Source organism: Papilio xuthus, unplaced genomic scaffold (assembly GCF_000836235.2).
Source record: "Papilio xuthus unplaced genomic scaffold, Pxut_1.1 DF825355.1, whole genome shotgun sequence".
NCBI lineage: Eukaryota > Metazoa > Arthropoda > Insecta > Lepidoptera > Papilionidae > Papilio > Papilio xuthus.
The window spans coordinates 328,093-340,748 of NW_013533294.1; positions in this window are offsets into that span (position 1 = coordinate 328,093).

Here is a 12,656-nt window from a genome sequence, read left to right on the forward strand (position 1 = left end):
TATCTCGTAATAAGTATAGCCTTTATCATCCGTGGATTCTGTAGCTTATCAACAGTAAAATAATTCTATTCAATACAAACAAACAAATCTTTCATCTTTATAAACTATACATATAAATAAAATATGAGTGTCTGTTTGTATATGAATACGGTCATCATCATCAGCTCACTATACGTCCCCACCAAGGGGCTCGGAGCCTACCCTAAGTTAGAAGTGATTAGGCCATAGTCAACCACGCTGGCCAAGTGCGGGTTGGTTGACTTCACACATATCTTTGAATTTCTTCTCAGACATGTGCAGGTTGCATCACGATGTTTTCCTTCATCGTAAGAACGTCGGATAAATGTACATATGTAAATCGAAAATCGAAAAACATATTGGTACATGGCGGGATTCGAACCCAGGACCTGCAGATTGCAAGCCAAGTACTTGACCACTGAACCACCGACGCTCGCTCGCTACGCTGAATACGGTACATATACTAAAATATTTTTTACAATTTCTGTCTGTCTGACAGATTTAGACGGGACTTTTATTGGCAAATAGCTGATGTAATAAGTAACTTAGGATATGTTTATTTTAGAAATAATAATTTTGCAATATCCTAATACTGTTTAGTACCGCGCGTAATTTAAAGACAATATTAATTTAACCCACCCTTTTTCTCATAAGGAAAGGATGGGAAGTGGAAGTGGACTTTTCGGATGAGAGGATGCATGGAAGGGGAAAATGTTTTCATTCTGTGCATCCTCTCCTTCGTCGATTAAAGGTAGGCAACGCATATGCGATTGCGTATGTCTATGGGCAACGGTCACTTCGCTATTTCAGCGATTTCAGGTGGCCGCTCGCTCGTTTGCCACCTTATGATATAAAAAAATATCACGCGGACGAAGTCACGGGCACAGCTAGTCTTATATATAAAATTCTCGTGTCACAATTTTCGTTCACATACTCCACCGAAACGGCTTGACCGATTCTCATGAAATTTTGTGAGCATATTGTAGGTCTGAGAATCGGCCAACATATATTTTTAATCCCGCGCGGACGGAGTCGCGGGCGATAGCTACATTAGTATAAACATATAACGTAGTAAACAATATTATATCATTTGTTATTATCATTTTACAAACTAAAGACGTATTCAAAATGTTTTTTATATTATTATTTGTGTTTGTTATAGTTGAAGCAAAACATATAAATAATCCGTTGGCGGAAAATATCTATAGTACTTACAAATTAGTTCATATTTGGCCTAAATTAAATACAACACCTACAGGATGTTTAGAAATTAATTATTCAAAAGTGAATACATCATTTGAATTACCAATTACTTGTGAATGTGTTAGAACGGTACCTAATTTAGCTTTGATTGTACAGGATGTGTCGGCACAGAAATATTTAATTTTAGTCGATATATTTGACAATATTGGAGATTTATATGTATCTTTAAAAGATGCTTGCTTATGTACATATAATAAGGCAAGAGATTTATTATATAAAATTAATGATAACTATTTAATACATTTCGAAACTGTTGGTGATAGAAAAATATATTTATTTAGTAAAAATGTACCGAAGAAAATTGACGTTGATTATATTATTGACAGTTCGACGGATTTAAATAAAGATGATGGAACTTCTTTGTGCAGTGAATAGATGAAGAAATTAAAACGGACTTCAAGAGAAAAGAAGATTCTCAACAAAACCACCAGGGCCGAAGTTACGTGGTAACAAACATAAAAAAATACAGACGAATTGTAAACCTCCTTCTTTTTGAAGACGGTTAAAAAAAACACTGATAAACAAAATAATGAACATCCTGTAAAGTAAGAAAATTCTCTTCTTTCTTGTAATATTGTCAATATTTAACAATTATTGTTATTTCGCAGTCAATGTCAGTCAAAATGGGACCAAATGATTACGACGCAATACATTTTAAATAAGAAAAAAATATGAAAACCAGTTTTAAATAAGAAAAAAATATGAAAACCAGGCAACTTCATTTCGGATAATTTCACAACGATTTTCGCGTAACTTTTTACCTCGCACAGCGTTGTGGTATACCCTGTCCTCAGCGGTATTTCTAAACAGTTACGACTTAGGTGGCCTTAAAGAAAAGAGCGTACATCTTCCTTAACTCCAGCAACTCATCTGCGTTTCCTCTTGCGTTGTGGATGTCCATAGGCGTCGGATCAAATAATATTAGGCGATTGGTTCCTCATTTGCCCCTTTCTCTTATAAATAAAAAAAACTAGGGGCGGAGTTATTGACGGACAAAAAAAAGTACGGATAACTTGAGAACCTCTTCCTTTTTTGAAGTCGATTAATAACCACAAAATATATGGTAATTAATTGTTGTTTTGTATATAAATAAATTTATAAGAAATATGTGTATGTTTTCTTTGTTTTAAACTAGAGGTCGCCCGCGACTTTCTTCTCTTAATCTCTTTCAATTTAAAAAATAGCATATAGTACATACAAACATTCACATTTATGTTTTTTTATATCATAAGATGGCAAACTAGCGAGCGGCCACCTGAAATCGCTGAAATAGCGAATTGACCGTTGCCCATAGACATATGCAATTGCGTATGCGTTGCCTACCTTTAATCGACGGAGGAAGCATGCACAGAGAGAAAATATTTTCCCTTTCCATGCATCCTCTCATCAGGAAAGTCCACTTCCACTTCCCATCCTTTCCTTATAAGAAAAAGGGTGGGAAAGGAAAGAGGACTAAATTTGGCCTCCTGGACGCTCACTCATCAGACTGTACGCGGAATAGCTTCCACTTCACGCCTGTCTTCTGTGTGGTCGTGGTATTTCACCGGACGAGCCGAGACAATTCGTGCGAAGATGTTAAAGCGGGCTTGACCACTGTTTAATATTAGTAAGATATAAAACAATACTAGTGCCGTAAAATCTCAACTTAATCTTCACTTAGATTCAAGTTGTAACATAAATAGTACATAGTTTACTATCAAGGCTTGTTTCACGAAATATTTACAAAAAGAGAAAGACGTTGTTGTTGGTTTTTTTAATAGAAATTAATAAACGTGTAAACGACAGCTCTTTTAAAAATTAAATTAACGAAGTAAATTATTTTCAAAAGCAAACTTCAAAGTTACTTTTTAATTCTAACTTTACGACATCTGCTCGCTTTTTAAGTTTTCATTTAAAAAAACATTTTGTCTCGAGATGAGTTTTGTTATTTAATTTATGTTTTTACTAATTAACAGATATAGCTCAGTGGTTAATTGTCAATAGCTTTAGTTCAAGATTCGAATCCAAATTTTTTTTTTGCATTTGACATTTGTCATTATTAATTTCAAGAAAATCTTACTAATATTATAAATGCGAATGTTTAAATGGTTGTTTGTTTGAAAGTATCTCCAGAAAGACTGAACGGATCTCGATAAAATTTGGGTTAAATATAGAACATAGTCTGGAAAAACACATCATCATCAGCTCTCTATACATCCCCACTGAAGGGCTCGGAGCTTACCCTAAGTTAAGTACTGCGGGTTGACTTCACACATATCTTTGAATTTCTCCTCAGATATGTGCAGCATCACGATGTATTCCTTCACCGTAAGAACGTCGGATAAATGTACACATGTAAATCGGAAAACACATTAGAACATGGCGAGATTCAAAACCAAGACCTGTAGATTACAAGTCAAGTGTTGAAACCCCTGAGCCACCGATACACTCTGGACGCTCGCTGGAAGAACAAATAGACTATTAATTAAGTTTTTTTTTTATTCCGCGATGACAGAGTCGCGGGCGACAACTACTTTTAGAAGAAAAGATAAATTAAGTTGTAAATTTCATTCCAAAGTTATTAAGTTGTAGTTTTTGAGTTAAGTATATGAATCTTGTAGTCAAATACCTACAAAAATTAATATTTCGATGTAATTTATTATGTCTATGAATATAAGTTATTTTTCCATTATCTAGGACTTGAGGGGGAGAGTTTCAACCCTCCTGCTTCCTCATGACGACGCCCATGAAATCCTGTTCGTTCGTTTCTTTTAATCCAAATTTAAACACAAACTTGGACATCAACATGTATCTGTTAACTTAACTACAACTTAAACTTTAACTCGAGTTTAATACTGTTTTGGTTTGGTACTTCGTCAAAGTTAGAAAGTTAATGAATACAAGTAATAAGTTTTGAAGTTTACTATTTACTAATATAAATGCGAATGTTTGGATGTTGGTTAGAAGGTATCTCTAGAACGGCTGCATGGATCTTGCTAACTTGTAGAACATAATCTGGAAGAACACATAGGATACTAATTAAGGTTTTTAATTCAGCTTGACGAAGTAACGGCCAACAACTAATCTATACATAAAATTAAGTTGTATATCTTTATATATATAATTCTTCTGTGTGTGTGTATGTCACTGAACATCTCTCAAACGACTGGACCGATTTTGATGAAATTTTTTGTGTGTGTTCAAGGGGATCTGGGAATGGTTTAGATTCACAATTTTGTCCGCTGGACAATGTTTTTTTTAATTAATTTTTAATTTATTAGTAGTTGTTGATTTTGGAATGTTTTACATTGGATCCGACAGACGGCGCTACCATCGCAGTGTCAAATTGTCAGACAACGTCTGTCGGGTCCGCTAGTATATGTATATAACATTTGAAGTTTTATGTGTGTCTGTCCGTCTGTAAGGCCGCGTTCGTTCGAATTTGACAGGACTGACTACAAAAAACCTTATTGTTCTATTGAAAAATATTTTTCAAATAAAGAACGCATTCAAATTATGAGTGCTAGAGTTCTGACAATAGAATCCTTTGAAATAAATACGAAGTTTATGAAAACTAAGGAAAAAATCCTAGAAAACTTAAAACAAAAGCATTTGGATTAATGCAGTTAAACTTTTCATTTAAAGATTATAATAAACTAGCTGTCGCACGCGACTCAGTCCGCGTGGATATAAAAAGAAAACTAAAAATAAAAAAGAATAAATAGTATCCTATGTCCGTCTCCTGGCTCTAAGCTACCTCCTCACCAATTTTCAGCCATATCGGTAAAGCCGTTCTTTAGTTATAAATAGTGTAACTAACACCACTTTCTTTTAAATACAGGATGTCCCAAAAGGTTACGTACATAGGAAGGGGGATGATAGGGGTGGTCACAAGGGTCACCAGAAAAATAAAATAAAAATTCCCCTCTGAGTATTAAAATAAATAAATAGCATTTTTTAAAAACCTAAAATTTTACAGCTTCTGGGGCAATTTTGTAACCAATGACCTACAAATTTTGCTATAATCATAAAATATGATATAAAAAAATACTATTGCTCCCTTTATTAGATACAGACAGTCGCATTTCTTTGTTTTTTTATTAGTTTGGATTTTAATAAATTCCCAGTAGCGGCGTTAGGGCACAGCAAGGTTGGGCGACCGCCCAGGGCGCAGGACATAAGGGGGCGTCGGAGTTGGACATAGAGGGGCGTCTGCGACACCCCATAAGATATCTTTGGAAAATGTCCCTTGACACAAAAAAGTAGTCGCCGCAAAAATCTCACCCGGGGCGCCATAATACTAAATCCGGCCCTAGTTATGGGCCTATAAGGTCAGGGCGTATATATGTCATTAAGTTACCCGTGTACCGGTAAATCAAGACAGGGGAATTAATTTCCGATCCTTTCAAGCCTACCGCAATAATTCATGACTAACGAAAGACGTAATAAGGTCAGCTGTAGTCTTCACTCATTGGTTATGTAAAATTAGCTATCACCCGTGACTCCGTCCGTGCAGCACGACAAAAAACCTTAATTAGTAACCTCTGTGTTCTTCCAGACTATGTTCTACATGTGTGCCAAATTTCATAAAGATCCGTTAAGTCGTTCTGGTGTTGCCTTCAAACACCTGTCCTTCCATCCACATCACATCCATCTAAACATTTTCATTTATAATATTAGTAAGTTAAATAAAAAGTAGCTATTCAAGGCATAAATTCGAAAAAAAAATGAATAAATAGCATCCTATGTCCGTCTCCTGGCTCTAAGTTACCTCCTCACCAATTTTCAGGCATATCGGTAAAGCAGTTCTTGAGTTATAAATAGTGTAACTAACACCACTTTCTTTTATATATACCTAAACGATTGAACTGATTTTGAGTGACTTTTCACTCAAAATCAGTTCAATCGTTTAGGTTTCATTTCACAATGATATTAAAACAAAAACCTACATAAAATAAAGGCACGAACAGTTCTGAAACAGTCCGGTAAAAAATAATATTTTATTCCCTTCCACAAAATATTTTCATTAAGATAAAAAAGGAGAGACTTTAAAATATAACCCTTAAAATGTTTCAGCTGGAATTTCATTAAGCCGTGTCAGAGCTTGCATCCGTTTAACGACAATAATAAAAGTGCTTACTGCCTCTAATTATTTTAATGAAGTGTACCAAATGTTTTCTCTTCACGACTGTACATTTACAAATGTAGTAAACAGTTATCATATAATATGCCTTGGTAGTCTGCAGGTCCCGTGTTCGTATCGAAGAAGAAGAAGTCAGGAAGAACACATAGTTTTTTAATTCCACGCAAATGGACGGGCGATAGCTTGTTACCTATCTTCAAGCCGCGTTCGTTCCGTATATCGTAAAGATTAGATTTTGATGGTGTAGCATTCGTTGAGTTATATTTGACTCGTTCGCGTACTGATACGTGTTACCGGTCCAAAGGTCTGACATCGACTGACGTCCCCTCTCTCCGACATGTTCTTATAGCGTGTACGCTCTAGACAAACAACAATACGTTTATGCATTCACTACAGATGGGATTTTGACTGGAAGCTGATGTTTGCATGTTATAGGCTTCTTTATTTTATTTTTACGTAGACGAAGTCGCGTGCGTCTGTTAGTCAAACATAAAATATTTGACACAGTGGTACCTAAAAACGAATGATATATGTTGCTCAAGTCTTTGAAATTGAATTTCGAAATTGAAGATCTTGTCTCTGACACTGGGTACATACACGTAGAGTTTCTACGGAACATATGACAAATGTAGACAAGATAATTGGTAGGATATTTTAGTATAAGATTTATGTAAAAGTCTGGATAGAAATAGTATTTTATACTCAGACTAGCTTTTGGCTAAGAGAATTAAAAAAAACTTAGTAAGTAATACGTTCTGAAAGTAGTTATAGTTCTCTTTCCCTTCCATTTTAAGAAAGGGCGGGAAGGGGAAGGGAAATCTATAGAGGAGGGGATGCACAGGGAAAATATTCTCTTTCTGTGCGACTATGTCGATTAAAGTTAGGCAGCGTATCTTCAATTACCGATGTCTAGGGGTAGCGGTCGATTCGCTATTTTGACGAATCTAGTTGGCCAGATAAAGATTAGTTACAGCTTCATCATCATCATCAGCTCACTATAGTGAACGTATAGTGGGCTGATGATGTTGATGAAGGATCCGAGGATCCGAGATCCGAGGGGATCGGAGCCTACCCTAAGTTATGGGTGATTAGGCCATAATCAACCTGGCCAAGTGCGGGTTTGGTTGACTTCACACATATCTTTGAATTTCTTCTCAGATGTGCAGGTTGCATGACGATGTTTTCCTTCACCGTAAGAACGTCGGATAAATGAACATATGTAAATCGAAAATCGAAAAACACATTGGTACATGGCGGGATTCGAACCCAGGACCTGCAGAATGCAAGTCAAGTGCTTGACCCCTGAGCCACCGACGCTCTTAACAGCTTACAGCTTCATATCTGAGTACATATATGTTTACTTACGTTATATACATAAAAGATATTAAACTGAAGAACAATAAATAAGAAATATACGTAAAGTACAAAAATTCAAAAACAGCAGAACGTTAAAGTAAACGATAGCATTTTATTTCGCTTCCTGTCACCAACAGACAGTTATTTTTCAGGACGGAACTTACGGAAGTGTCAGCGTAGTAAAATCTTCTTACTAAATATTAGACAAGCAATCTCTCGCGACTCTGTCTATTAACTAATAAATTCCAGCTTGATACCTTCATGCGTTTTTGAGAAAAAGGTTCTTGACAGATAGACGAACGGACAACAAAGTGATCCTATAAGGGTTCCGTTTTTTTCCTATGAGGTACGGAACTCTAAAAAAACTTATTTAATAGCCTATGTTCTAGACTGTGTTCTACTATTTATATTGTTAAATTAATGATTAAAAATAATGATAAATATAGAACCTACTTTAACATTTTTCCTTTCCGGAAAATCCACTACCAGTTTCCATACTTTCCTTATAAGAAAATGGGAGTGGAAAAAGGAGTAAAATTAGCCCTCCAACACACTCATCAGACTGTAGTTGGAATTCGCACTTGAGGCGTGTCATGTAGTATTGCATCGGGTCAGAAAATTCGTGTGAATTGTTAAAGCGCTACCATTGTTAAAATTAAGAAGTGGGTGAGAGAGATAGATTGATTTAGAAGGAGATAGTACTGTTCCTACTTAAGTGTGACAAGGATAGAGATACATAAAGGTAGAAAGCTTAAGCTATCTCTCTTGCGGTGTATATAAGCTGTCTGCAAAATTTATAATTCAAAGTGCTACCTGCTACGGTGCTACATCGTAGCATTTGCTACGTCGTAGCATTCGCTACGTTAAACTAAAGGCTTTAATCACTGAAATTACAAGACCATGTACAAATTGTAAAACATAACTAAAATCTAGGAAATAGATGGAAAATATTATTTTATCTAGTCTTTCTTCACACGCGATGTTATTTCTTATTAATATTATAAATGCGAATGTTTAGATGGATGGATGTTTGTTTGAAGATATCTCTAAAACGGCTCAATGGATCTTGATGAAATTTGGCACAGATATAGAACATAGTCTGGAAGAACACATAGGCTAATCGTTAAGTGTTTTTTTTATTCCGCGCGGACAGTCTCGGGCGACAGCTAGTATATTGTAAAAGAAAAATGTAATTTAAATTCTACTAGAGATTTGAAAAAACCCAGATGCGTATAAATTACTAATATTATAAATGCGAATGTTTAGATGTATGTTTGTTAGAAGCTATCTCCGGAACCGTTGCATGGGTCCCCGAAGTGCATAGAGGTAGAACATAGTCTGGAAGAACACATAGCCTACTTATTAAGAATGTTTAATTTCGCGCGAATGAAGTCGAGGAAGACAGTTAGTTATAAATAATTTGTATAGCAAATGCAAACATAATCTTTAAAATATGGACCACAGTTACATTTGCTCTTGATCTTTTAAACTTATATATTGATTAAAAATGTTAATTAAAACAGATCGATTATTGAATACGAATGTAATTCAGTCGGAAAAAAGAAAGAAATGAAAAACAAAATGGCGGCCGCGTAAAACGCCAATTTAGCAATTGTAATATAAGGTCTATGTACCCTTTTATTTGAGATACGAATTAGAAAATCGTTTTATTCTATATATAAATTCATATCAGTAAAAACAACGCTCCTTTTAAACCAATAAATAAAATAGAATTTTTATAAAAATATTCCTATATAAATAACTGATTTTCATGATTTTTACGAATAAAACTTAAATAATAATTTTGTTATCTAGTTTTATATATAAATTTACATAAAAAAATCTGTTAGAATAAATCATCAGGTCACGTCCCCATTGAAGGTCTCAAAGCCTACTCTAAGTTAGGAGTGACTAGGCCATAGTCAACGTTGGCTTGGTAATATAAAAAAACATCGGTCCCGCGTACAACAGCTACTTTCACGTCCATGTCCCGTCGAAATTGATCCAACAGTTCCAGTTTTTTTCGATATCGCATACATTTTATTAATACCTATAGATATATAGATGAATGTATTACTTGGTTAACTTAGATTGAACTTAAAACCTTCAGATCCATTTGTCTACTTGTATCTTATAAAGATGCAATTTCTTCTTTATAAACTTTATTAGTAAGTTGTACTGAAACAAGTTAAAAAGCAATTTAACTTAGAAAGCTTAGTCATCTAAAACCTTAAAGCGGGTTACTTAGATCTAAGCTATCATACTAGCAAGCGCCCGCGACTTCCTATGCGCTAAAGAAAAATCTGAGACGATTTAAAGTTACGTTACTACAATCCAATGTTGCCATACTCTTCCTAAACTTGACCGATTTTTAAGAAACTTTATATGCATATTCATGTTCACATTTAAAACATGCTTTGCGAATCAGCTACTATCTATTTTTTATCTAAAAGTATATGGATGGGATAAATCTTAATCTTTATATATATAATTCTTCTGTGAGTGTGTATGTCACTGAACTTCTCTCAAACGACTGGACCGATTTTGATGAATTTTTTTGTGTGTGTTCAAGGGGATCTGGGAATGGTTTAGATTCACTATTTTCATCAAATATTAAATTCATATTAATTTATTCAAATTAAAGACGTGTAGACAGGACAACGTCTGTCGGGTCCGCTAGTAATATTATAAATGCGAATGTTTAGATGTATGTTTGTTTGAATATATCTCCAGAACGGCTGCATGAATCTCACCTCAATTTGGCATAGATGTAGAAATATAATCTCGAAGAACTATACTACTTATAAAGTTTCTTTTTACTGCGGAGTTAGAGCAAGCTGAATTCCGCCGAAATAGCGAAGCGACTGTCACACATCTGCAATTGTAAATGCGTTGCCTACCTACAACAAATCTACTTACTCTTTCCATCATTTCTTTATAATAAAAATTAAGGGGAACGAGATTAAAATAACTAAAGGCACGTTTAAATACATTGAGTAATCTTACTAATACGTTTGTTACAAGTTATCTGTGGAACTTCCCGAAGAATCTTGATAAAATTTGGCACAGATATAGAACATAGTCTGGAAGAACACATATAGACTAATTAATTTTTTTTTTTAATTTCATGAAGACGGAGTTGCAGGCGACTGTTAGTTTTTTTATAATAAAAAAGGAAATGTAATTTAAAATGATTTGATAACATTGTTTATATTGCAATTGATTCATAATGTTAATGTTAACTTTTAATCAATTTGCAAAACCGTCAAATGTTTTATAAAAACATAATCCAATGTGTTTCAGTTTCTCCGTAGATGTTAAAGAAGAAAGTTGAAATTTAAAATATGTTCAAAATTAACATTTTACTTATAATAGGTACGTTTAATCTAATATTATAAATGCGAATGTTTAGATGTTAGATTGTATCTCCAGAAAGTCTGCGTGGATCTCTCTGAAATTCATAGATGTAGAACATAGTCTGGAAGAACACATAGGCTACTAAGTGTTTTTTTCATTCTACGAGGACGGAGTCGCGGGCAACAGCTTGTATTATAAATACGAATGTTTGAAAGTATAGATGGATGTTTGTTAGAAGGTTTCTTTAGAACAGCTGCATCTCGCTGAAATTCATAGATTTAGAACATAGTCTGGAAGAACACATAGACTACTAAGGCACACCCATGGACATCAGCATTACCAGAGGAACCGCAGATGCGTTGCCGGCCATCCTACTGCCATGTTGTATTAAAGAGGGGGGAGGTAGGGCCTCCGGGACGCACACTCATCAGACGAAACGCGGAATTTCTTCCACTTGACGCCTGTTTTCTGTGTGGTGGTGGTATTTCACCGAGCGAACCTGGCCAATTCAAAACATAGAAGTTGGCGATAACCAGTTTTTATATTTTTGGTTAATTATACTTGTTTGTTTATCATTCTAGGTATACTGAGCGGTAGTATATGTTATCCCAGCATTGGTGTTGGTATGGACTGGTCAAGACGTAGACTGAAGATTAAATATAGCTTCAGTCCTAAAGTACCTTGGAGTTCAGGATATCGAGTTGTCTTAGCGCATATTCAAAATATGTATGATTAACAATAAAGACAAGATATTTTAATAAAATATTTTTATCATGCTTTTCTCTATCTTTTAGTATATACCGAACTGTCTTTGTCTGGATATTTGTGTACATTAATCATCAGAAAGGATGGGAATTGGAATTGGACTTTCCGGATGAGAGGATGCATGGTGAGGGAAAATATTTTCTTTCTGTGCATCCTCTCCTCCGTCGATTAAAGTAGGCAACGCATATGCAAGTGCGTATGTCTATGGGCAACGGTCACTTCGCTACTTCAGCGATTTCAGGTGACCGCTCGCTCGTTTGCCATCTTATTTTATAAAAAAAAAACAAAGACTTAACCAATTTGTATGAGGTTTTCGTTTGTTTATTCTAGTAAACTTTACTTAAATTAGTTTATTTTTAATAGGTTTAATGTGTTATACAAAAAAGTCATTGACGCTTTTAAGCGGATGATTGGACCGAATTCTATACAAGGTTCGAATACTGGAATGTATGAATGTGTTACATTTACATATGTACATTTATCCTATGTTGTTACGGTGAAGGAAAACATCGTGATGCTGCACATATCTGACAAACTCAAACATATGTGTCAAGTCGATGCCTCAACAATATAAGGGAAGGATAAAATAAAACAACATAATTATACACATTGTATATCATTCAAATCAATATTTTGATTATCTAGATTATCTAAAAATCATCCCTTAGGGATGATATATTTTTAAATCCCACAGGATCTTCCATCCCTGCTAATATAATTATCGCTGTCTACCAAATTGCAATCAATTCACAATTTGCCGAAAATTTCCTTAGTA